Below are 22,727 nucleotides of genomic sequence, written 5' to 3'. Positions count from 1 at the left end.
CCAATTTTACTGAATGTCTTTAGGCAGACATCAAGATGTTTTATCACTTTTTTAATTTTTTTTTTTAATTTTTAATGTTTTTTATTTATTTCTAGGAGAGAGAGAGAGAGACAGCGTGAGCAGGGGAGGGTCAGAGAGAGAGGGAGTCACAGACTGAAACAGGCTCCAGGCTCTGAGCTGGCAGTCAGCACAGAGCCCGACGCGGGGCCCGAACCCACGAACCGCAAGATCATGACCTAAGCGAAAGTCGGACGCTTAACCGACTAAGCCACCCAGGCGCCCCTTAATTCATTTTTTAAACAATTATGATGAGGGGCACCTGGGTGGCTCAGTCGGTTTAGCATCTGACTTAGGCTCAGGTCATGATCTCACAGTTTGTGGATTTGAGCCCTGCATTGGGCTCTGTGCTGACAGTTAGCTAAGAGCCTGGAGCCTGTTTCAGATTCTGTATCTCCCTCTCTCTCTCACCCTCCGCTGTTCACGCTCTCTCACTCTCTGTCTCTCTCTCTCCCAGAAATAAATAAAACATAAAAAAATTAAACAGTTATGATGATTAATTCTATTTGTCAACATGTCTTGGCACAATGCCCAAATATTTGGTAAAAATATTATTCTGCATGCTTCTGTGAGAGTGGTTGTGATGAGATATATATTTAAATCTGTAAACTTCGATGAATGGATAAAGATGTGATATGTATATACAACAGAATATTACTCAACAATCAAAAAGAATGAAACCTTGCCATTTGCAACACTGTGAATGGAACTAGAATATATTATGCTAAGCAAAATAAGTCAGTCAGAGAAAGACAAATATATGACTTCATGATATGGAATTTAAGAAACAAAACAGATGAATATAGGTTAAGGGAAGGAAAAAGAAGATGAAAACAGAGGGAGGCAAACCATGAGATTCTTAAATACAGAGAAGTAATTGATGCTTGCTGGAGGGTTGCTGGGTGGGGGATGGGCTAAATGATGGTCATCAAGGGGGCACTTGTTGGGATGAACACTGGGTGTGATATGTAAGTGATGAGTCACCACATTCTACTTCTGAAACCATGATTGCATTATATGTTATCTGACTTGGATTTAAATAAAATAAAAATAAATAAACCTGTAAACTTTGAGTAAAGCAGATTATCCTCCTAAATGTGAATAGACTTTGTCCAATCAGTTCAAGGCCTTTAGTTTGAATAGAGCTAAAAGGATGACCTCACCGAGCAAAAGGGAATTCTCTGGCATATTATCTTGGGCTTAAACAGCAACGTTTTCCTGAGTCTCTGGTCTCTAGGCCTCCCCCATCAGATGCTTGACTCACAAAGCCTCCACAATTGAATGATTTTACATTTTAAAATAAATTGCTTTACATATATATTTGTCTCTGTCTCTCTCTCTACCTGTCTCCTACCGATGTTTATATCTACCTGTGCATCCTGTTGGTTCTGTTTGTCTGTGAAATCCTGATTGATACACTCAGATTGCAGAAATCCTATCACTTCAAAGGGAGGTCACATTGTGTGTGTGTGTGTGTGTGTGTGTGTGTGTGTGTGTGTGTGTGTGTTACTAAAGATGGGAAGGCAGACATTGTATAATAATAGGAATCATTTGATATAGCAGAGGGTCAAGGAATGTTGGAAGGGTAATACCAATCTAAGTCAGGATCTTAGAAAAAAGAAAAGTTACTTAAACCCATGGAGAATTACACTGACATGGTGTTACAGATCCCCTCCCAGCAAAACCACAGATGACTTTTGCAGTCGGGCTATACTACAGCACTTTGAAACCTATCAAACCGGCTCTCTGAATAGCCCATCACCATTGATCCCTGACTTTACTCTCCTTCTGGTGCCCTATGGGCGACTTTGTCCGTGAATCTATCTAAGGCATTTTATTTCATATACATCACAGTCTAAATCTCTTTCTGTAGAGTGGAAGTCTTTGAACCTTGGTTTACTTATGTTGTACTCTGATGCATTTTGGTCTAGGAAACTCTACAATAATTCATATTTTCTTGTTTTGCTTTCTTAAAGCCCCAAAGTGCTGGACAGTGCTGTGCAATAACCTCTGTAGCTCAGCCGTTACACAGAGAGAGCATCAGTCAAATTTTGTACACATTCTCTGTACTTTCCCCTTCACACCTGATCAAATTGCAGGCTGTAAATACAAATCAAATGGCAAAGGAAAGAATATGCTTTTTTGGTTGATACATTCCAAGAAATTGATGAGCCTTTAAATGCAATTTGTCTATTTTTCCTCCTCCTTCACTTTTATATTTTATGCTTTAAAGTTTCATATAGTCATCTACTTCATTTTTAATTGGATTTTCATTTTATAATTATACTTTAAAAACTTTTATTGAAGTATGGTTAACATACAATATACACCAGTTTCAATGGACAACATACTGATTCAGCAATTCTATATGTTACTCAGTGCTCACCATGATGAGTGTAGTCAGTCCCTGTCACCATGCAGTGTTACTGACTATATTCTCTTTGCTGTACTTTTCATCTGCATTACTTATTGATTTTATAACTGGAGGTTTTACCTTTTAATCCTTTTTATCTATGAAATTATACATTTTAATTTAGCTAAATTAAAAAGGAAACTTCATGTAGTAAAAGTCAACTAATATGAGATAATTGTGGACTGATTTAGGTGTATAGAGATGGTAAGATAAGGTGGTATAGAGAATAATTTAAAAGAGCACCTGTATTGGCACCTCACAGACTTTATTGTACATAGGAATCACCTAACAAACATTAAAATTTAAATTGTAAATCAGGAGGTTTGGGATTGTGCCCCAAGTTCTGAATTTCCAACAATCTTCTGGTAGATGCTTATGTTCACAGACCATATTTTGAGTAGCAAAGAGCTATACTGCAGTCATGAGAATCCTCAATGTAATATAAAAGAGAGGGATCAAATATGAGTCCTTGAAATGTAAAGCCAGTGTATTCTGTCACTTCATAAGACTGCACCTCAGGTCAAGTACTAATCGATGAAATTGCACACATTAACTTATTTAACACTTGCAAGAACTCTAAGAGGGGCCTACCATCGTAAGTTCCATTTTCAGATGAGGAAGTAAGTGCACAGAGGTAGTCTTGTACTTTACCAAAGTCTCAGAGTCTTTGTCATTTTTAATAATTGCATTCTCTCTTCTGATCAGTAAGCTGTTACTAATGAATTTTGTCATGGTTCCTCACAAAATTAAAACAAAATGAACTATTGCCATATAATGAACTGACCTTAGTAAAATTTTAGTATGTTGTAGTACATACATGCTGTTCTAACATGCTGTTGTCATAATACATGCTCCTTTTAATCATTTGAATCATATTAGCTGATTCTGAATACATGCTTAAACCATAACCTAATGTGATACACACCGATACCTCTATCATTTATAAAAATCATAAATGATTTGAAATCCCCTAAAACCATAGGATGTTAAGTCACAGATAGAAAATATTAATTTTTTCATTTCACAAATAGCACTTTTAGGTCAAAATTAGATCTTGTTTTATACTTGATTAGTAGTGACTTTGGAAGAAATAATGTAACTATGGAACTGCTTGAGGTAGCACAGCTCTAAGGATTTGGATACCTCAGCCTAACTTTAAATGTATGTGAGATTATTTTCCCACCTCCCTGCAGAGAGGATTATGATGAGAAGATTACATTCTAATGGGTCTTTAGATCACCCCATGTGATGGTCACAGTTGTGTAATCAAAATGATTAGGTTCATTTTAATAGATTCAGAAAAGACATTTGGCAGAGTCCAACACACATTCATGATAAAACCCTCAACACAGTAGGTTTAGAGGGAATATATCTCAACATAATAAAGGCCATATATGAAAAACCTGCATCTAATATCATACTCAATAGGGAAAAACTGAGAGCTTTCCCCCCAAGGTCAGGAACAAGACAAGGACATCCATTCTTACCAGTTTTTTTTCAACATAATACTGGAAGTCCTTACTGCAGCAATTGGACAATAAAAAGAAATAAAAGATGTCCAAATTGGTAAGAAAGAAATAAAACTTTCGCTATTTGCCTGTAACATGATAGTGTATGTAGAGAACCCTAAAGAATCCACAAAAAACTACTAGAACTAATAAATGAATTCAGTAAGATCACAGAATACAAAATCAATGTACGGACATCCATTGCATTTCTACACACTAATAATGAAGCAGCAGAAGGAGAAATTAATAAAACAATCCCATTTACAGTTGCACCAAAAATAATAAAATACCTAGGAATAAACCCAACTTAGGTGGTGAAAGACCAATCCTCTGAAAACTATAAAATATTGATGGGAAAACAAAGTGAACACAACACAAACAAATGGAAATAAATTTAATACTCCTGGATTGAAAGAACAAATATTGTTAAAATGTCCATATTACCGAAAGCAACCTATAGATTTAATGTAATTCCTATAAAAATACCAGCAGCATTTTTCACAGAACTAGAAATAATCAATCCTCAAATTTGTATGGGACCACAAAAGACCCCAAATAACCAAAACAATTTTAAAAAGAAAAAGAGCTGGAAGTATTACAATTCCAGATTTCAAGCTATGTTACAAAGCTGTAGTAATCAAAGCAGTATGGTACCGCCAAAAAAATAGACACAAATATTAGTGGAACCGAACAGAAAGTCCAGAAATAAACCCACAATTATATGGTCAATTAATCTTCATCAAAAGGCATAAGAATATGCAATGGGCCAAAGACAGTCTCTTCAAGAAATGGTGTTGGGAAAACTGGACGTGCAAAAATATGAAACAGGATCACTTTCTTACACCATACACAGTAATGAACTCAAAATGGATTAAGGATCTAAATGTGAAACTTGAAACCTTAAAAATCCAAGAAGAGAGCACAGACAGTAATTTATCTGACATTGCCAGCAAAAACATTTTTCTAAATATTGTCTCTTGAGGCAAGGGAAACCAAAGCAAAAATGAACCACTGGGACTACATCAAAATAAAAAGCTTCTGCACACAAAGGAAGTTATCAACAAAACTATAAGACACCCTACTAAATGGGAGAAGATATTTTCAGATGACATATCTGATAAAGAGTTAGTATTGAAAATATATAAAGGACTTTGCAACTCAACACCCAAAAACCAAATAATCCAATTAAAATGTGCAAAAGACATGAACCAGACTTTCTCCAAAGACATACAGATGGCCAACAAACACATGAAAAGATCATTCATCATCAGAGATATATACACCCAAACCACAATGAAATATCACCTCACACCTGTCAAAATGGCTAAAGTCAACAACACAAGAAATAGCAGGTATTGAAAAGGGTGTGGAGAAAAAGGAACACTTGTGCACTGTTGGTGGGAATGCAAACTGGTGCACCCACCCTGGAAAACACTATGGAAGTTCCTCAAAAGGTTAAAAATAGAGTTACCTTATAACCCAGCAATCGCACCACTGGGTATTTACCCAAATAATACAAAAACTGTAATTCAAAAGGATACATGTACCCCTATGTTTATAGCAACATTATTAATAGCCAAATTATGGAAGCAGGCCAAGTGTCTGTTGATTGATGAATGGAAAAGAAGATGTAGTGTGTGTGTGTGTGCGCGCGCGCGCACGCGTGTGTGTGCACACATGCAGCCTTGTGCACAGTGGAATATTATTCAAATTAATTTAATATTCAAATAAAAAGAATGAAATCTTGCCATCTGCAATGGTATGGATGGAACTAGAGAGTATTATTCTAAGCAAAATAAGTCACTCAGAGAAAGACAAATACATATTTCACTCATATGTGGAATTTAAGAAACAAATGAGCAAAGGGAAAAAAGAGAGAGAGAAATTAAGGAATAGACTCTGAATTATAGAGAACAGATTGATGGTTACCAGAAGGGAGGTCAGTGTGGGGATGGATGAAATAGGTGATGGGGATTAAGGAATGCACTGGGTGGTATATGGAATTGTTGAATCACTCTCTTGTACACCTGAAACTAATATAACACTTTAATTAACAGAAATTAAAATAAAAACTTAAAAATACCAAAACATAATAACCTCTGAAATTCTGTCCCTAATCTGGATGGTAAGAGTTTAGTAGCTTTCTGCAGATAATTTATCTGAATTTTAATAGTACTCATAACAACTATTAGCTATGTGACTTTGGGCAAGTTACATAAAACCTCTTTTCATCTGAATTTCTCCATCTTCAAAATGGCAATAAGAGTAGAACCTACTTGATAATGTTAATGTGAAATTAAAAGAGTTAATATTTACAAAGTATTTGGCACCATGTCTGAAACACTGCCAACACTGTTATCATTGATCCCTGTTAGTTTTTGTTGCACTTCATACTGAAATAATTTCAGTATATAGTCTCCTTAAATTTCCTACTTCCTAGATTAAGTCAATATTATTTCCCTTGTCTGGAATTTTCCTTTCTCTTTGTATCCTCATATGGCACAGAGCAGAGAGAGGAAGCACACTCTTTCCTGACTTTTATAAGGGTTCTGATCCCATTCATAAGCGTCGCCCCCTAATGGCTTCATCTAATCCCAATTTTCTCCCAAATGCCCTACCTCTCATACCATCACAGTGGGAATTAGGATGCCAATACGTGAATTTGGGTATATACAGATATCCAGTCTATAGCAGAATATATTCTAGGGGACAGGAGTCTTAGGGCCATTTTACCATTCTGAATACTACAGTCCATTTTTTGACCATAATATTTTACTTTTCTCCCACTTTCATAGCACACTAATCCATACCAAAATTTCTAAGAGCCTCATTCCATGAGGGTATCAGTTCAAATTCCAAAATCTCATTATCTAAATTACCCGAGTATACGTTGTGGGGCACAGTTAGTCTCCATCTGTGGACAAAGTTAAAGACCCCTAACACTCAACATACAGTAGTGGGATGTCATTGAATAGCAGTTATAGACATTTGGTTCAGAAAAAAATGTGAAAATGAGCCACTGGACCCTAAGAGTCCTGAAATCCAGCCAGGCAAATGTTGGGTTTCCCTTGATTAGGTTTCAAGATCTGGGAATAATCCTCCATGATTCACTGTTCTCCCTCTGGACTCCGTTCCACCCTCTGAGTCATTGTTCCTTTCTTCGTGAAAGGTATTATGTGTTCACAGCTGAGTAGTTTTATTGTGTTCCTTTCTGCTAACAGACTTTTGTGAGGATGACAGCCTTATTTCATTACATACTCTGCTCCTCTCATTCCAAGCTGACGGTAGTCCTGTTGAAACAATTTTCTCAAAAACTCTGTGAGCCTTCATGGATTTCAAGGGGATTTAATTCATTAAACAAAAGCCACAGCTACAAATCTTTCTGAGATAATCTTTTTTTCTATCTTTGGCTCTTGCTGAGATGGCTGCGAGACAATGTTCTTCCAAGGGACCCTCTCTCTTATTTGAGACATTCTGAGAGGTACACCTTTAATCTCTTCAGCGGGCTCTGGTCACTGTGTGTTCTGACCTGTTGGTCTTTCTGAAGTTTTATCAAAACACTGTGCAGTCACACACTTGGCCTATTCTCTATGCCATGTTTTTCATAGCCATTTCCAAATTTTAGCATCTTTTACATTTTGAAAGGCTAATGTTTGACTCTTCCCTTTATTGACCTCTCTCATCTCACATTTCAGTGTAAGCACCAACAAGAAACCAGACAGCATCTCCAGTACTTTTCTTGGAAATCTCCTTAGGAATATCTAAGTTAATGCCTTCTTACAAGGTTTTTTTCTTCATATAGCTGCAGGGCACAGTTTTGCTAAGTATTCTTACCTACTTATATATCACTACATAGCAGGTATTCCACCTCCTCTAATTCCCCAATAACGTCTCTCACTTCCAAGTCTTCAGCATCCTCAATAACCAGATTTACACTAATAGTTTGTCAATTTGATTTACTTTCTCTGTCATTCTCTCTCAAATTCTGTCAGAGCCCCTTGTCCAGTCTCAGCCTCTTAAATACATTTAAGGTATTTGTGGCAATACCACACGATTTCTTATACCAAAGTCAGTATTAGTTTTCTCTTTCTCTGTAACAAATCATGACAGAATTAGCTTCGTATTGAACCCATTTTTCATCTCGTGGTTCCATGTGCTGGGAAGGAGTCAAACCACATGTAATGAATCAGCTCTTCAGGTTCCCTCAGGTCAACATTGAAGATGTTGGCTTGACTACATGTTCATTTACATCTAAGGGTCTTCTTTCAACTTTATTCAGATTGTTGGCAGGAGTTAGCTTCTGGTGGTCATATGTTTGAGGCTCTTGACCCCCGAGGCTGCCTTTTTCCATAAGAGGTTCCCAATAGCAGCGTGATCTCTGACTTGTGAACCCTGTTTTATACGGCTCATCTGATTAGATTAGTCGTATTCCAGAGACCCTTACTTTTAAGTAATTCAGTATCAAGTTATTTGGACTCTTATCTCACATTTCTAAAATATCCTTTCTCCTTTGGTATATAAAACAGCATAATTATGGAGATCTTATCCATCATAGTCACAAGTCCTACTATCACTCAAGAGAAGACGATTATACAGGGATAGAAATCCTGGGGGCCATTTTAGAATTCTGCCCACCACACCAGGTAAATTATCACTTCCCATTTCCAATCCCTCTATGTCCTCTCAGAGTAATGAGAACCCTTAATATCTGTAACTCCTGAGGACTTTATGAATTCACATAATTATTCTGCTTCTTTTTTGTGATACTTTCCAAATGTCCTTACAAAGTTAGTATACTTGAGTCGCACCTGGGTGGCTCATTTTGCTAAGCATCTGACTTTGGCTCAGGTCATGATCTCACAGTCCATGGGATCAAGCCCCACATCAGGCTCTGTGCTGACAGCTCAGAGCCTGGAGCCTGTTTCAGATTCCGTGTCTCCCTCTCTCTCTGCCCCTCCCCCACTTGCTCTCTGTCTGTGTCTCTCAAAATAAAATAAAGAGATAAAAAATGATAAAAAAGTATACTTGATTCTCATATTCTTTTTTTAATGATTTTTTAAAATTTATTTTCAAGAGAGATAGTGACAGAGCCTGAGCAGGAGAGGGGCAGAGAGAGAGGGAGACAGAATCTGAAGCAGGCTCCAGGTTCTGAGCTGTCAGCACAGAGCCCGATGTGGAACTCTAACTCACAAACTGTGAGGCCATGACCTGAGACAAAGTTTGAGCTTAACCAACTGAGCCAACCAGGCATCCCTGATTCTCAGATTCCTAATGTACCAGTTGGAAATAACACAAACCCTCATCTCTCACAAGGGAGGAATACTGTAAAGTCTTTAGAATTATAGGATGCTTTAAAACTCATGGTGATGTCTCCAATAAAAATGCTCTCTAACCTTCACTGAAAAAAACTGTTGCTAACATTGCCATTCATATCAGACCCAAATGGAGTTGATGCAAATGTCTGTGAAGAGTAGAATGGATAAAAACTATGTCGTATATTAATATAAAGGCATAGTGTGCTACAATAACAATAACCTACAGCTAAACCCAAAATACAGAAAAATTTCTTGCATATTATATTTAGGGGGAAGTCAAATGTAAGTTTTGTGTTAATAGTAGTATTACATTACATAAAGTCAAAAACAGGCTAAGCTAATTTATTATGTTCACAATCCATATAACCCAGAAGGGACAAGTGGTAATGATGGAAGGGAAATTCAGTGGTGTGGTTCATTTTCTATGTCTCGATCTAGATAATTATTTTATTTTACTATTTTCAGAGGGGGAGAGGGACAAATGGAGGGAGGGAGAGTGAGAGACAGAGACATAGAGACAGAGAGAGACAGGTAGAGAGACTGAGAAAGAGACAAAGAGAATCTTAAGCAGTATCCACGCTTAACATGGAGCCCAACATGGGGCTCAATTCCACAACCCTGGGATCATGACCTGAGCTGAAATCAAGAGTTGGGCACTCAACTGACTGAGCCACTCAGGTTCCCCTTGATCTCAGTGATTTTTATGAGTTAGCTCAGATAGTGAAAATTCATTAGCCTCTGTGCTTTGAATTGTATTAGTTTCTGCATGTAATTTATACTTTAATAAAAAGCACAAGGATATATCAAATAAATGGTGACTACAAGAAAATATAAAGAAGTAAAAATACCCTCAGATAAATAAAAAAACAAAAAAATATGTATCATCCATATGTTTGTGATAACATATTCCCTGTACTTACAAAAATATTGACTTCTAAATTATTTTAAAAATTAAATCAGATTACAAAGAGTTTAGAATTACCTACCACCTCTTACATATTGGAACGTAAGCACTTTTTTTGGACCAAAACTGTTCCTTTTATTTCTCATAGATCAAGAAGATGAAGAAATTCTGCCCTGAGGCTTTTTGTGCTGTCACTTTCATTTCAACACAGAGTTTGGGGTTTATTATAGTAGAATTACTATATGCCCTCTAGCATCTCAGGATATTTTAATGGGATATTTGTTAGGCGTGAGTGTGTGTGTGTGTGTGTGTGTGTGTATCATTTTTAAAGTGCAAGAAGTAAATAACTATTTAAAATATAAAACCTTGTTTGGGTACCTGAGTGACTCAGTAGTTGAGCATCCATCCTTTGATTTGGGGCAAGTCATGATGCCAGGGTCTTAGGATTGACCCCATGTCGGGCTCCACACTCAGTATGGAGCCTGCTTGGGATTCTCTCTCTCTTTCCCTCTGCTCCTCTCCAACATGCACAGTCTCTCTCTTAGATAAAATTTTAGAAAATTAAAAGGTAATAAATAAGCAGTTTATTTCCAGTTATTTTGTTTATGCAGAACAAAACAAATTGTGGCATATCGTATTTAATTGAAGAATAATCTTCTCAAAAGAGGTTTGTAAGTTCCGTTAAGGGATACATTATTTTGTTTGAATATTAATTGTAATGTGCCTTAGAATGAATGGCATCTATTTTGACATGAAATCTACATTTTATTTCACATTTAATTCTGGAAAATCATAATTGTCATAACACTTTTCTTATTTTGTGTAGGTATCAACCACTGGTGATAGATTTCATTATTTCTATGGTAGTTTTCTATGTAGAGATTGATTAAATGTAGAGTAATTTAAACCGATGGTATCAGAAGTCTTTTTTTTAAAGTATATTTATTTTTTTAGAGAGAAAAAGTGTAAGTGGGGGAGGGATAGAGAGAAAGGAGAGACTGAGAATCCTAATCAGGCTCCGCACCAACAGTGCAGAGCTCAACACAGGGCTCAAACTCAGGAACCCTGAGATCATGACCTGAGCCTAAGTCAGACACTTAACTGAGCCACCCAGGAGCCCCTCAGAGTTTTTCAGTAGTTAATATATTTGCATTCTGTTTCTACTGGTCCTGTCTTCGACTTTGTATCTTCTCTTTTTATATATCTTCCCTAGGAGATCCAATCCAGTCGTTGCTATGCTTTACAAAATCTTTACACACCTGACATTTTTTTTTTTTTTTAATTTTAGAGCAGTACATCTAATAACCTACAGTAGATTACCTGGGTGGCCACAAATATTTAAGCAGAGCATGTGTAAATGGAATTAACAGGAATGACTGTATTTACCACATACTTCTTGCTTCTTAGTTTCCTATCTCTCTAGATGTCTGCAAACATAATTCTCAAAGATATAATTAAGTATTGCTCTTATTCAAAATATTTAATTAATTAATGTGCTATATTGATTTTCTTTTCATACAAATCCTAGCATTCATCCATTTTTAATCATTCTGATGACTGTTTCTCTGTCCCAGGCCATTTCCTAACTCCTGGATTAAAGTTGCATTCCACACACATTCTACTGGATGTCAATTTTTATATTTGCTGATACATTATCAAGATATTTCATGGATGCTTTTTATTTCTTTTTTATTGATATATAATTGACATAATATTGTACTAGTTTTAGATGTACAGCATACATTTGAAATATGTATTACAAATGATCACATTAAGTTGGTAACATCCAAGGATGTTGCAAAGGACACTCTTTAAAATTATATATTTTCCATTACATGTTTCCACATTGCTTACCACTCTCCAATGTCTCTCAAGTTTATTTAGAATAAGCACATTAACAAGGCACATACCTTCCTCCAAATGTCTCCTGACTAGCAAAAGGCCTACATTTTGACCCTTTCCTTCACACAAATATCCCTTAAACTGCAACAGGCTTCCATTTCTGCAAGTTTGGTGTGTTCTTTCTTTCCTGTCTGGGTCTTCACAAATAGCATTTATTGTAGTTTATTAGAACCTGCCTAGTTCCTACTCATTCTTAAAATCTCAAGTTAAATAGCCACTGGTGTATCACTAATGTCTAAGTGCTGTGTCAGAAACCTCAAAAATCTCACCTAGAACACATTAGAGTTTTCCTATTGCACCATTTACCCTACATCAATGAGAAATATTATATGTCTTCAATATTTACAAGAATGAATAAATAAACTGCTGAACACACTGATGAATTTACAGAATTATATTAGGGTATAATTCTAACTTTCTTCCATAGATGATTAGACGATGACAAAAGAATATATATTTTTTAATGTTTTATTTATTTCTGAGAAAGAGACAGTGTGAGCAGGGGAGGGTCAGAGAGAGAGGGAAATACAGAATCTGAAGCAGGCTCCAGGCTCTGAGCTAGCTGTCAACACAGAGCCCGACGTGGGGCTCTAACCCACGAACCGGGAGATCATGACCTGAGCTGAAGTCGGACGCTTAACTGACTGAGCCACACAGGCGCCCTGGCAAAAGAATATTTTAAGTGCATTTTTTTAAAAAGATATGAAACCAATGTGCTGGGACAATAAATTTATTTGTATTGGCATTGTTTCAAGATGTTAAGTAATATTTAACCATAGTATTCTACAAACTGATAATAAAATAACCAACCTTTTAAAAAGCCACCATACTTTAAGGTGAATAAAATTAATAACATCTCTAAACTGAAAGAGATATTGGAATGAATGCCTGATAGTTAATTTTACATGATCAGCACATCAGCAGTATTGTCTACATTGTTATTTTTGCAAGACTCTAGTGGATTTACTATCATTTTTCCACATAAATTTTTCTTGCATTTATTTGAAAACTCTAATTGTGCCTAGATGCATCTAGGATCAATGTGATGATTTTCTTAATTGATAAATATAATTGAAGAACAAATGGGGAGTATGTATTCTCTATCATGTTTTAGCACTTCTGTGTTCTTGCTTCCCTTAGAATGAGAACTACATTTCCCATAATCCCATGGTGACCAAGAAAGGAACCAGCATCAAATTTTTCAGTATTGAAGCAGAATCTTTCTTCCTGGAAGGTCTGATCATCAGACAGCCTGAGCCATAAATAAACACAGAAATGCCCAGGGATTTCTAGCTTGTCTTGGCATTCTTCCATTCTATCCTCACATAACTCTTTATTCTTAGTACTGTAGATATGTTCAGCTCCCCCCCCTCCCCCCCTAGAAATTAGTTTTAGAAAGAAAGGAGAGTTTTCCATCTAAATCACCTATGGAGCATCAACTAAGTGTCCTTTGTTGTTTTTCCTCTTTATACTTTGGAGAACTTATCTCCTCATGAAAGACTATCTAAATCCAAATGGTTATTTTAAACAAAAGTCACACCAACACAGCAGAATAACTTATTAGTCATGAAAATGTACTTTCTGTATGATTTGTATTATACATTATTACTTGTATTATACATTATTATTTGCATTATGCACCTGAATGTAAATTCCTAGAGATCAAGAATTAGTTTTGTGCACTGATATACACACAAAAGATGACTAACACAAACTGTCACACAATAAATTATATTGACTGATTTTTTTATATGTGTGATCATTGTTCATAATGTTGTAAACCTCACATTGAAAATGATTAGATTAAAGAGAAGGTTACTGATAAATGAAGTAGTTTCCTTTTTTACCAGAAGTATGATCAAAAATTAGATGGGCTACAGAACTCATGAATTACTTTTTACATATACTGTGATATATTATGATATACCCATACAGAAAAGTGCAGAGAATCACCTAAGAAGACTTTATACATAAACAAATCAGGTTTAGAAATTCTTACTGATGTGTTATTTAATATAAGATATTTTGAAGTAAAAATTATATATAGGTTTATAATCCTATTTTATAATTCCCCAATCTCACACTTCTATCTTATTCTTTCCCTTCTTTCTGTGAGCTCATGCCATATCAACCACTTAAAAATAAGTGCTTTGTATCCTTCTTGATTAGAATTTATTAGTTTAATTATATAATTGAATCCACAAGGATTTTATTATGTGTCTTTAAACTTTATTGAAATTTTAACTTTGCATACTTATGTTAAAATGTACTTTCTTTACTCAACATTGAGTTTTAGAGATTTTTCTGTATTCCTTCTTATAACTATTTGTAATTTTAGGTATGATATAATATTCTATTGTATGGATATTCTGATGTTCTATGTGTTTTGTATTCTCTTCTTGATGGACAATATATTTTCAATCTTTTTGTCACTGTAAATTATGCTGCAGGTTCTTTGTATATAATCCTTGTGCAGATTTAAAAAAAAAAAAGTGAGGGCCCACAATATAGATAGGGAGAATTTCTATAACACTTATCTAAAATCTAGTATATATTGGGGTGCCTGAGTGGCTCAGTCGTTTAAGTGTCCATTCAACTCAGGTCATAGTCTCACAGTTCCTGAGTTCCAGCCCTGTGTTGGGCTCCGTGCTGACAGCATGGTGCCTTGAGCCTGCTTCAGATTCTGTTATCTCCTTCTTTCTCTATACCTCCTCTGTTCACACCCTGTGTCTCTGTCTCTCTATCTCAAAATATAAATAAACATTAAAAAAATAAAAATAAATAAAATCCAATGTATATTGACAAATTATTTTTCAAAATAGTCAGTGACTTAGTTTCTTGGGTGTATAATGCTATCTTCTTGTGTTTTTTTTTTCTTTTTTTCCCCATAATTTATTTGATGACTCTTGTGATTAAGCATCTTAACAGATTAAGACAGTCATGTTTCTTCATCCATGAATAGCCTATATAAGGCATATTTTTTATTTGTTGATTTTTAGTTCTGTACATATTTTACATATAAATTCTTTAAAATTATTTCTAAGTCTACAATTTCATATTACTCAGCAAAATTTTGTTCCTAGTTTATCTATGGTAAGATAAAATATATTATTCATTGTGAGGTCATGATTTGATTTAAAGGCTATTATTATTTTGTATTTACTACTTCTACTTTCTTTTTGTTTTTGTGATTACTCTTGATACTGCTCTGGCAGGTTGAACTACAGAATTGTGGTAGTTTACACCATCATCATTTTCTAATTTCTCTCTGGAATAAAAAGTTAGTTTAAATATTTTTAAGGTATTTATATTAGTAGATGTGCTTCTTCAGTAACTTCCTGCCAGAAATATAATGCTCCTTCTTTTATATTAAAATGTTTAAAGGGGCACCTGGGTGGTTTAGTCAGTTGAGCGTCCGACTTTGGCTCAGGTTAGTGGGTTTGAACCCCACGTCGGGCTCTATGCTGATGGCTAGCTCAGAGCCTGGAGCCTCCTTTGGATTCTGTATCTCCCTCTCTGACTCTCCCCTGCTCATGCTGTCTCTCTCTCTCTCTCTCTCAGAAAAAATAAAAATAAAAAAATAAAATGTTTAAATCATATTTTAGCTGTTTTTCTTTTTAAGTAGTATATTAGATGGTTTTATGTTTATTGAATTAGAAAGGTCTCTATTTGAAAAGTTGTTTGTATTTAGTATCATTGTTAATATATTTTGATACATTGTTCTTTCTCATATCTCTACAAATATTTAATAAAATATTGATGCTCATTTCTGTGTGTGTGTATGTGTGTGACAGAAAAAGCTTATATGTATGAACTGTCTGCATGTGTTACAATTTGAATTAAGCAAAAGAGGAAATATATATTTACATTTACCTCTCCTCATAGAAGTCCTTAAGTATAAATGATTTATAAACCATAGATACATTTGTGAAATTTAAGCATGTATCTTTTAATAGCTGTTTTCTTGCTCATTTTCAAATCAGTTGTTTTTTTGTTCTTCATAAACTTGCAGGTAATATTTTTGTTAAAAATCTTCCCTTTATCCCCCATTTGTAAAAGATACTTATTTTTTCAATATTAATTGCATTTATTTTTTTCTGTTTGCTTTATATATATATATATATATAAAACTCATTGTCAAATTGGCTAACATACAGTGTGCACAGTGTGCTTTTGGTTTGTGGGGTAGAATCCCGTGATTCATCGCTTACATACAACACCCAGTGCTCATCCCTACAAGTGCCCTCCTCAATGCCCATCACCCATTTTCTCCTCTCCCCCAACCACATCAACCCTCAATTTGTTCTCTGTATTTACAGCTTATGGTTTGTCTCCCTTTCTGTTTGAAAATATTTTTTCCCTTTTCTCCTCCCCCATGGTGTTCTGTTAAGTTTCTCAAGTTCCACATATGAGTGAAAATACATGATATCTGTCTATCTGACTGACTTATTTCATTTAACATAATATCTTCCAGTTCCATCCATGTTGTTGCAAATGGCAAGAATTCATTCTTTCTCATTGCCAAGTAGTATCGCATTGTATCTATAAACCACCTCTTATTTATCCATTTGTCAGTTGATGGACATTTTGGCTTTTCATAATTTGGCTATTGTTGAAAGTGCTGCTGTGAACATTGGTACAAGTGCCCCTGTGAATCAGTACTCCTTATCCTTGGATAAATTCTTTGGTAGTGGCATTGCTGGGTCATAGGGTAGTTCTATTTTTTAATTTTTGAGGACCCTCCACACTGTTTTCCAGAGCGACTGCACCAGTTTGCATTTGCACCAACAGTGCAAGAGGGTTCTTGTTTCTCCACATCCTCACCAGCATCTGCTGTTTCCTGATTTGTTAATGTTAGCCATTCTGACAGGTGTGAGATGATATCTCACTGTGGTTTTAATTTATATTTTCTTGATGATGGGTGATGTTGAGCATTTTTTAACGTGTCTGTTTGCCATCTGGCTGTCTTCTTTGGAAAAGTGTCTATTCATGTCTTCTCATTTCTTCACTGGATTATTTGTTCTTTTGGGTGTTGAGTTTGGAAATTCTTTATAGATTTTGGATACTAACCCTCTATCTGATATGTCATTTGCAAATATCTTCTCCTACTTAATCAGTTGCCTTTTAGTTTTGTTGATTGTTTCTTTTGCAGTGCAGAAGCTTTTTATCTTGAAGAGGTCATTTTTGCTTTTATTTCCCTTGCCTTCTGAGACATGTTGAGAAAGAAATTGCTGCAGCTGAGATCAAAGGGGTTGTTGCCTGTTTTCTCCTCTAGGGTTTTTATAGTTTTCTGTCTCACATTTAGTTCTTTCATCCACTGTGAGTTTATTTTTGTGTATGGTGTGAGAACCTCAAAATTAATTAATTAATTTATTTGAAGTCAAGTTATTTCAGTCAAATCATTTTTAAAACTCTTAATTTAATAGTAAATTTCCTGCTCTTGTTTTAAAATTTGACTTCTTTCCTTTGAACGCTCCATAGACTTAATTCTTCCCTAAAATCCATTTGTTACTTTCTTCATTTCACCCTCTTAATGGAACAACACCACAGCAATCACAGTAATAATATCTCTTTTGACTATTAAAGTTAGTTCATTGTTTCTGGTGTAAAATCTTCTTTCTTGCACTTCTATCAAAAGCAGTATTCAACTTTGTAAGTTTCATTGTTTACAAAGATCATTCACATGCATTTGTCTTTAACTTTCTCTTCTAATTATTTACTGTATAAGCTATTATTTTAGTCCTAATTATCATACTTAACTTTCTGGAATGCTTAGGATTCATTTGGATAAATGTTGCCCTACTAAAGTATGATTTGCTAAGACCAACAACTCAAGTGGTTTTTAAAAATTTGTTGATTTCCAACATGTCATTTCGTTTTAGAGAATGACGAGATTTCTGAGGATCTGAAAATATGGGTCTTCTTGAGTTTCATGTTTGAATTAGGCTCTGATGGGAATATTTTTCTAGGTCCTTTTCAGTGTTTTCAGAACAAGTTTCATTTCAGTATTACTGTGCATATGTCTTTGAGAACAGAGAGAGAGGAGAGAGAGAAAGGGAGAAAAGGGAATCATTTTCTCACCATGAATTCTCTTTTTGTTGCCATCTGTGTTGACACACAATTTCATTGTCCTAAAGAACTATGTAGAGTCAGACTTTCTGTTTAAAACAAGTTACTTTACGTATATGTAAATATAAATATGTATATATATGTGTACTGAAAAATTATAGTAGTGTAATTGATAGATTTTAAATTTTTTTCCATGGAACAGGGGTTGGAGGTATTTCCTTTCCTGTATTTTTCACATTCGAGAATTTTATTAATAAAGTTATATTAACTACTGATTAACTACTATCTCCATAAAAAAATAGTATTCACAGATCAGCTTAAACAAAAAGATTCATTACATACAGAATTATTTTTCCTTTTCATGTTGAAACCAATTATATTTTCTACATTGCATATGCTGCCTTGCATATTCAACATATCCTGTAAGGATTAGTAGAGATAAATGAGAAAAATATGTATAAAATATTTCATTATGAATGAATGCTTTTTTCTATCATTGTAATTCACAAATTAAAGAAATGCTTTTATGTTGTTGCTTTTGTTGTTATCATAGCTTTTTACTCTTCACAGTTAAATTGACTTTTTACATAGAGTTATGCTAATGATTAAAAATGGAATTTGTATGAGGTATTATACACCTAATGTGTCTACCTTTGATTGAGTCATGTCTATTTATGGCTGCCTTTGTTCTTGGCATTCTTCTTATAGACATCCTGCCTGGGAAATACTTGTCACTTTCAAGAGACCTATTTAATTATCTAAATTCTTCAATGTAGGCTTCTTTTAGATATATTAATTAATTCTCTCATTAAAAAATATAAGTTAATTACTTGCCACATGCCAGGCAGTTTGCTAGGCCTAGAAGTAAGAGACAATATGACTCATTCTCACGGAAGTTATAGCTTAATGATAGGGAGGTAGGCAGAAAGGTTGCAATCTTGCATCAGAATAAGCTATACAAAATACTGAGAACACAAAATATTATACTAAGTATATGGTGTATATATGTAGATATGAAGTCTTTAATTTCTTTATTTGTATATATGTGTATACATATGTTTATATTATATACACATATTGTAGATTATATTTTACATGTATTTATAAATTTTAATGCTGTTGCAAAGTATGTGTCAAAATGGCCTTTATGGAGAGTTGAAACTGGATAGGTATGTAGCTAAAGTGAAGAGGACAAATATAGTACAGTTTGAAAAGGTCTTTCATATTTAATTACATGCATAAATGCTTAAATCATTTAGAATAGATGATGTACAGATGGAAGCTTGAGAGGAGCTGCATTTTAAAGACAGATCATGTGCAAATTATGCAGGCTGTTGTGATTCTTTCTATTTCATCAGCTAGCTTGATGCTCCAGGTTATTAAGTAATTGTTTCTCAGCTCCAGACTCACCATTCTATACTCTCTTTTGGTTTGCTGGGATTTTGACAACCACATTTCTTATTTTCCAGCTGGGTTTATGCAAGGCTATGCCAACAGGAAGTACTAGACGGAGATTGTAAGGTTGTAAAAGGAAGACGAGAATTATTTTTCCTATGTACTTCTTATGGGTTCCTTGTAGGCTTCCTCATTCAGTGGGCAGCGGCCAGCAGTGCTTCTTTATCTCAGGAGCAGTAATTCCTTTTTGAACAGTTAATGAGTCAAGTCTTCAGTTTTTTCTGGTGTGCACAACCAGCGTCAATGTGTTCAACCTCAGAGATGCACACACCAGCCAGCTGGGGCCCCTCCTCAAAGGTGTGAGTGTCAGCTCTTGGCTGAGGGGATGGGGGAGGGAAGATGCTTCTGAGCTCAGAGATGGTAGCTCCGGTCAGGCCAACGTATAACCTCCACTTCTGAGCTCTGAATTTCAGCTCCGGGGGCCCCTTGTAGAAATTTCTAAGTTTGAATTGTTACAACTACTTTGTTTACTCCCTCAACACTTAAGCAGATGCTGCTTGAAATTTATACTTCAGTGATCCCTTACAGTTCTCTTTTTGTCTTTCAGTTATCTAGATTAAGAATCTTCTATTTAGTTAATAATGTCTTACATTAAATTTTCTTTTTTATTTTTTTCAACTTCTGTGGTTTTTGACGGGGCACCAACTGAAATTAACCAATGCTTTTTACCACTAAGAAATCATACTTCAAATATAGTACTTGTTTATTATAAAGATTCCAAGGGTACTACTTCTCTGAGATTCCAGTCCTATTGTTCTGGGTCTGGAAACACATGTATTTTTCAAAACCTTATATGATTCTGGTGACTGGTCAAGTTTTAACAGTGGTCTTATAAACTAATAGGAAACCCTTTAAGTGTTTCTTTTTAAATGTTTTATTTCTGAGAGAGAGACAGATGGAGTGAGCAGGGGAGGGTCAGGGAGAGGGGGAGATACAGAATCTGAAACAGTCTCCAGACTCTGAGCTAGCTGTCAGCACAGAGCCCAATGCGGGGCTCGGACCCACGAACTGAGAGATCATGACCTAAGTTGAAGTCAGATGCTTTAACTGACTGAGCCACCCAGGCGCCCCCTTTAAGTGTTTCTTAAGTGAATCATTTTAGAAAGATATTTTTACAATCCATGACCATTTGAAGTAACTTTGTTGGAGGAAAGGCTGGAAACTTGAGATTCAGTTATAAGGCTTCATGTATGAGGTCTAGGCTGAGCCATAGAATTTGGGCTGGGTAATGGGAGGAGCCATTATAAAGCTAAATATAAAGCTAAAGGGTATAGATAATAGTTTAAAACTAATTATTAGTAGTTTCATCAATGTTTTAGGAAAACTATCTTCATGCTTAGACTATATTTGCTCCCCAGTCCTTCTCCACGAATGAGTATCTCCCCAAAGGGACTATGTTCTAATCAATGACAAGAACCAAGCACTCTGTCTTTTGTTTTCCTAGATCAAATGCAGCAATATGGTAAATGTCCAGTACATATTTGCTAAATTAAAAAACAAGCTATAAGGAAATGCACACGCACACTTGTTTAATACATTGCCTCGTGTTTAAAATTTGAGCAGCACTTTCAACAATAGCCAAATCATGGAAAGAGCCTAAATGTTCAAAACTGATCAAGAAGATGTGGTTTATATACACAATGGAATACTACATGGCAATGAGAAAGAATGAAATCTGGCCATTTGTAGCAATGTGGATGGAACTCGAGAGTGTTATGCTAAGTGTGGATGGAACTCGAGGGTGTTATGCTAAGTGAAATAAGCCAGGCAGAGAAAGATGCCATATGTTTTTACTCATCTGTGGATCAAGAGAAACTTAACAATGGACCATGGGGGAGGGGAAAGGGAAAAAATAGTTAAGGAGAGAGAGGGAGACAGACCATAAGAAACTCTTAAATACTGAGAACAAGCTGAGGGCTGATAGGGTGAGGGAGACGGGAAGGGGAGTGATGGACATAGAGGAGGGCACTTTTTGGGATGAGCACTGTGTCTTATATGGAAACCAACTTGACAATGAAGTACATTGAAAAAATAAAATAAAGTTTTGATTCAGAATATTTGAGTCTTTTAAACTACATATAAAACATGTACGGCTTTTATTATGCATCTAATCTGGATTGTATTATGCCACGAGAGATATTATATAATCAAAAGTTACCAAGATTCTACTTAAATAGAGCATGTGTTCATAATATTCTACTTAAGATCTAATTAAATTTTAAGTACAATTCTAGAATACCCTCATTCCGAGGTTTTGTTGGACTCCACAAACTCTCCATCTGAGCCTAACCATTAAAATTTCTTTTTAAGTTAACTGTGTTAACATCTTTCCTAATTTATTCTCCTGAGCAGTACAGTCCCCTACTGCTTGTCTGTTTTAGTGTTTAATTGCTTCACAGACTCCCAGATTGAATTCTGTAGCAATTTACTTTGCTCTCCTGGTGAAACAGTGAGATTTTCAGCATGAATTAAACAAAAATGGAAATGCTAATAAGTAAAAATTGTAAGGTTTCCTGAAACACTCCACCCTTTCATTTGATTGGAAGCTAACAGTGAATTGATTAATATTATAGAATGCTGTTAGCAGATTTATAGTTCCATTACAAGGAAGTAAAGACTGCTGAAGCTACCCCCAGGTCAAAATTTCCAAGACTGCACCCACTTACCTGAAAGAGGGATCGCTGTCTCATATCAAGACTGAATTAGGGGAGCCTGGGGTGGTTCAATCGGTTGAGTGTCCGACTTTGGCTCAGGTCATGGGTTCGAGCCCCTTGTCGGGCTCTGTGCTGACAGCTAAGCTCAGAGCCTGGAGCCTGTCTTCAGATTCTGTGTCTCCCCCTCTCTCTGACCCTCCCCTGTCAGCTTATGCAGTCTGTCTGTCTCTCTCAAAAATAAATAAAACATTTCCAAAATTTAAAAAAATAATGAAATAAAATTTGTATTATAATTTCTTTACAATCTTCTCAATCAGCTTTTCAAATTTTCCCTGAGAGTTCTTAAACTAACCAGTACACATGCTTTGCCCTGTCTTAACATCTTAAATCTATTGAACAGGGTAAGATCTGAAGGGTTGAGTAACTATATGTCACCAAGTTAAAGAACTA

General features: G+C 35.4%; 1 protein-coding gene across 1 annotated transcript in view; it reads left to right on the top strand.

Moving 5' to 3' along the window:
- LOC120246583 overlaps positions 1-22,727 on the top strand; it is a 207,714-nt gene that overhangs the window by 11,371 nt on the left and 173,616 nt on the right. The gene's annotated exons all lie outside the window — the stretch shown is intronic.

The sequence above is a fragment of the Hyaena hyaena genome, unplaced genomic scaffold (assembly GCF_003009895.1).
Source record: "Hyaena hyaena isolate Hyena2069 unplaced genomic scaffold, ASM300989v1 scaffold_473, whole genome shotgun sequence".
Classification (NCBI taxonomy): domain Eukaryota; kingdom Metazoa; phylum Chordata; class Mammalia; order Carnivora; family Hyaenidae; genus Hyaena; species Hyaena hyaena.
The sequence above is the reverse complement of the archived record's forward strand: the minus strand, read 5'-3'. Positions and strand labels throughout refer to the sequence as shown.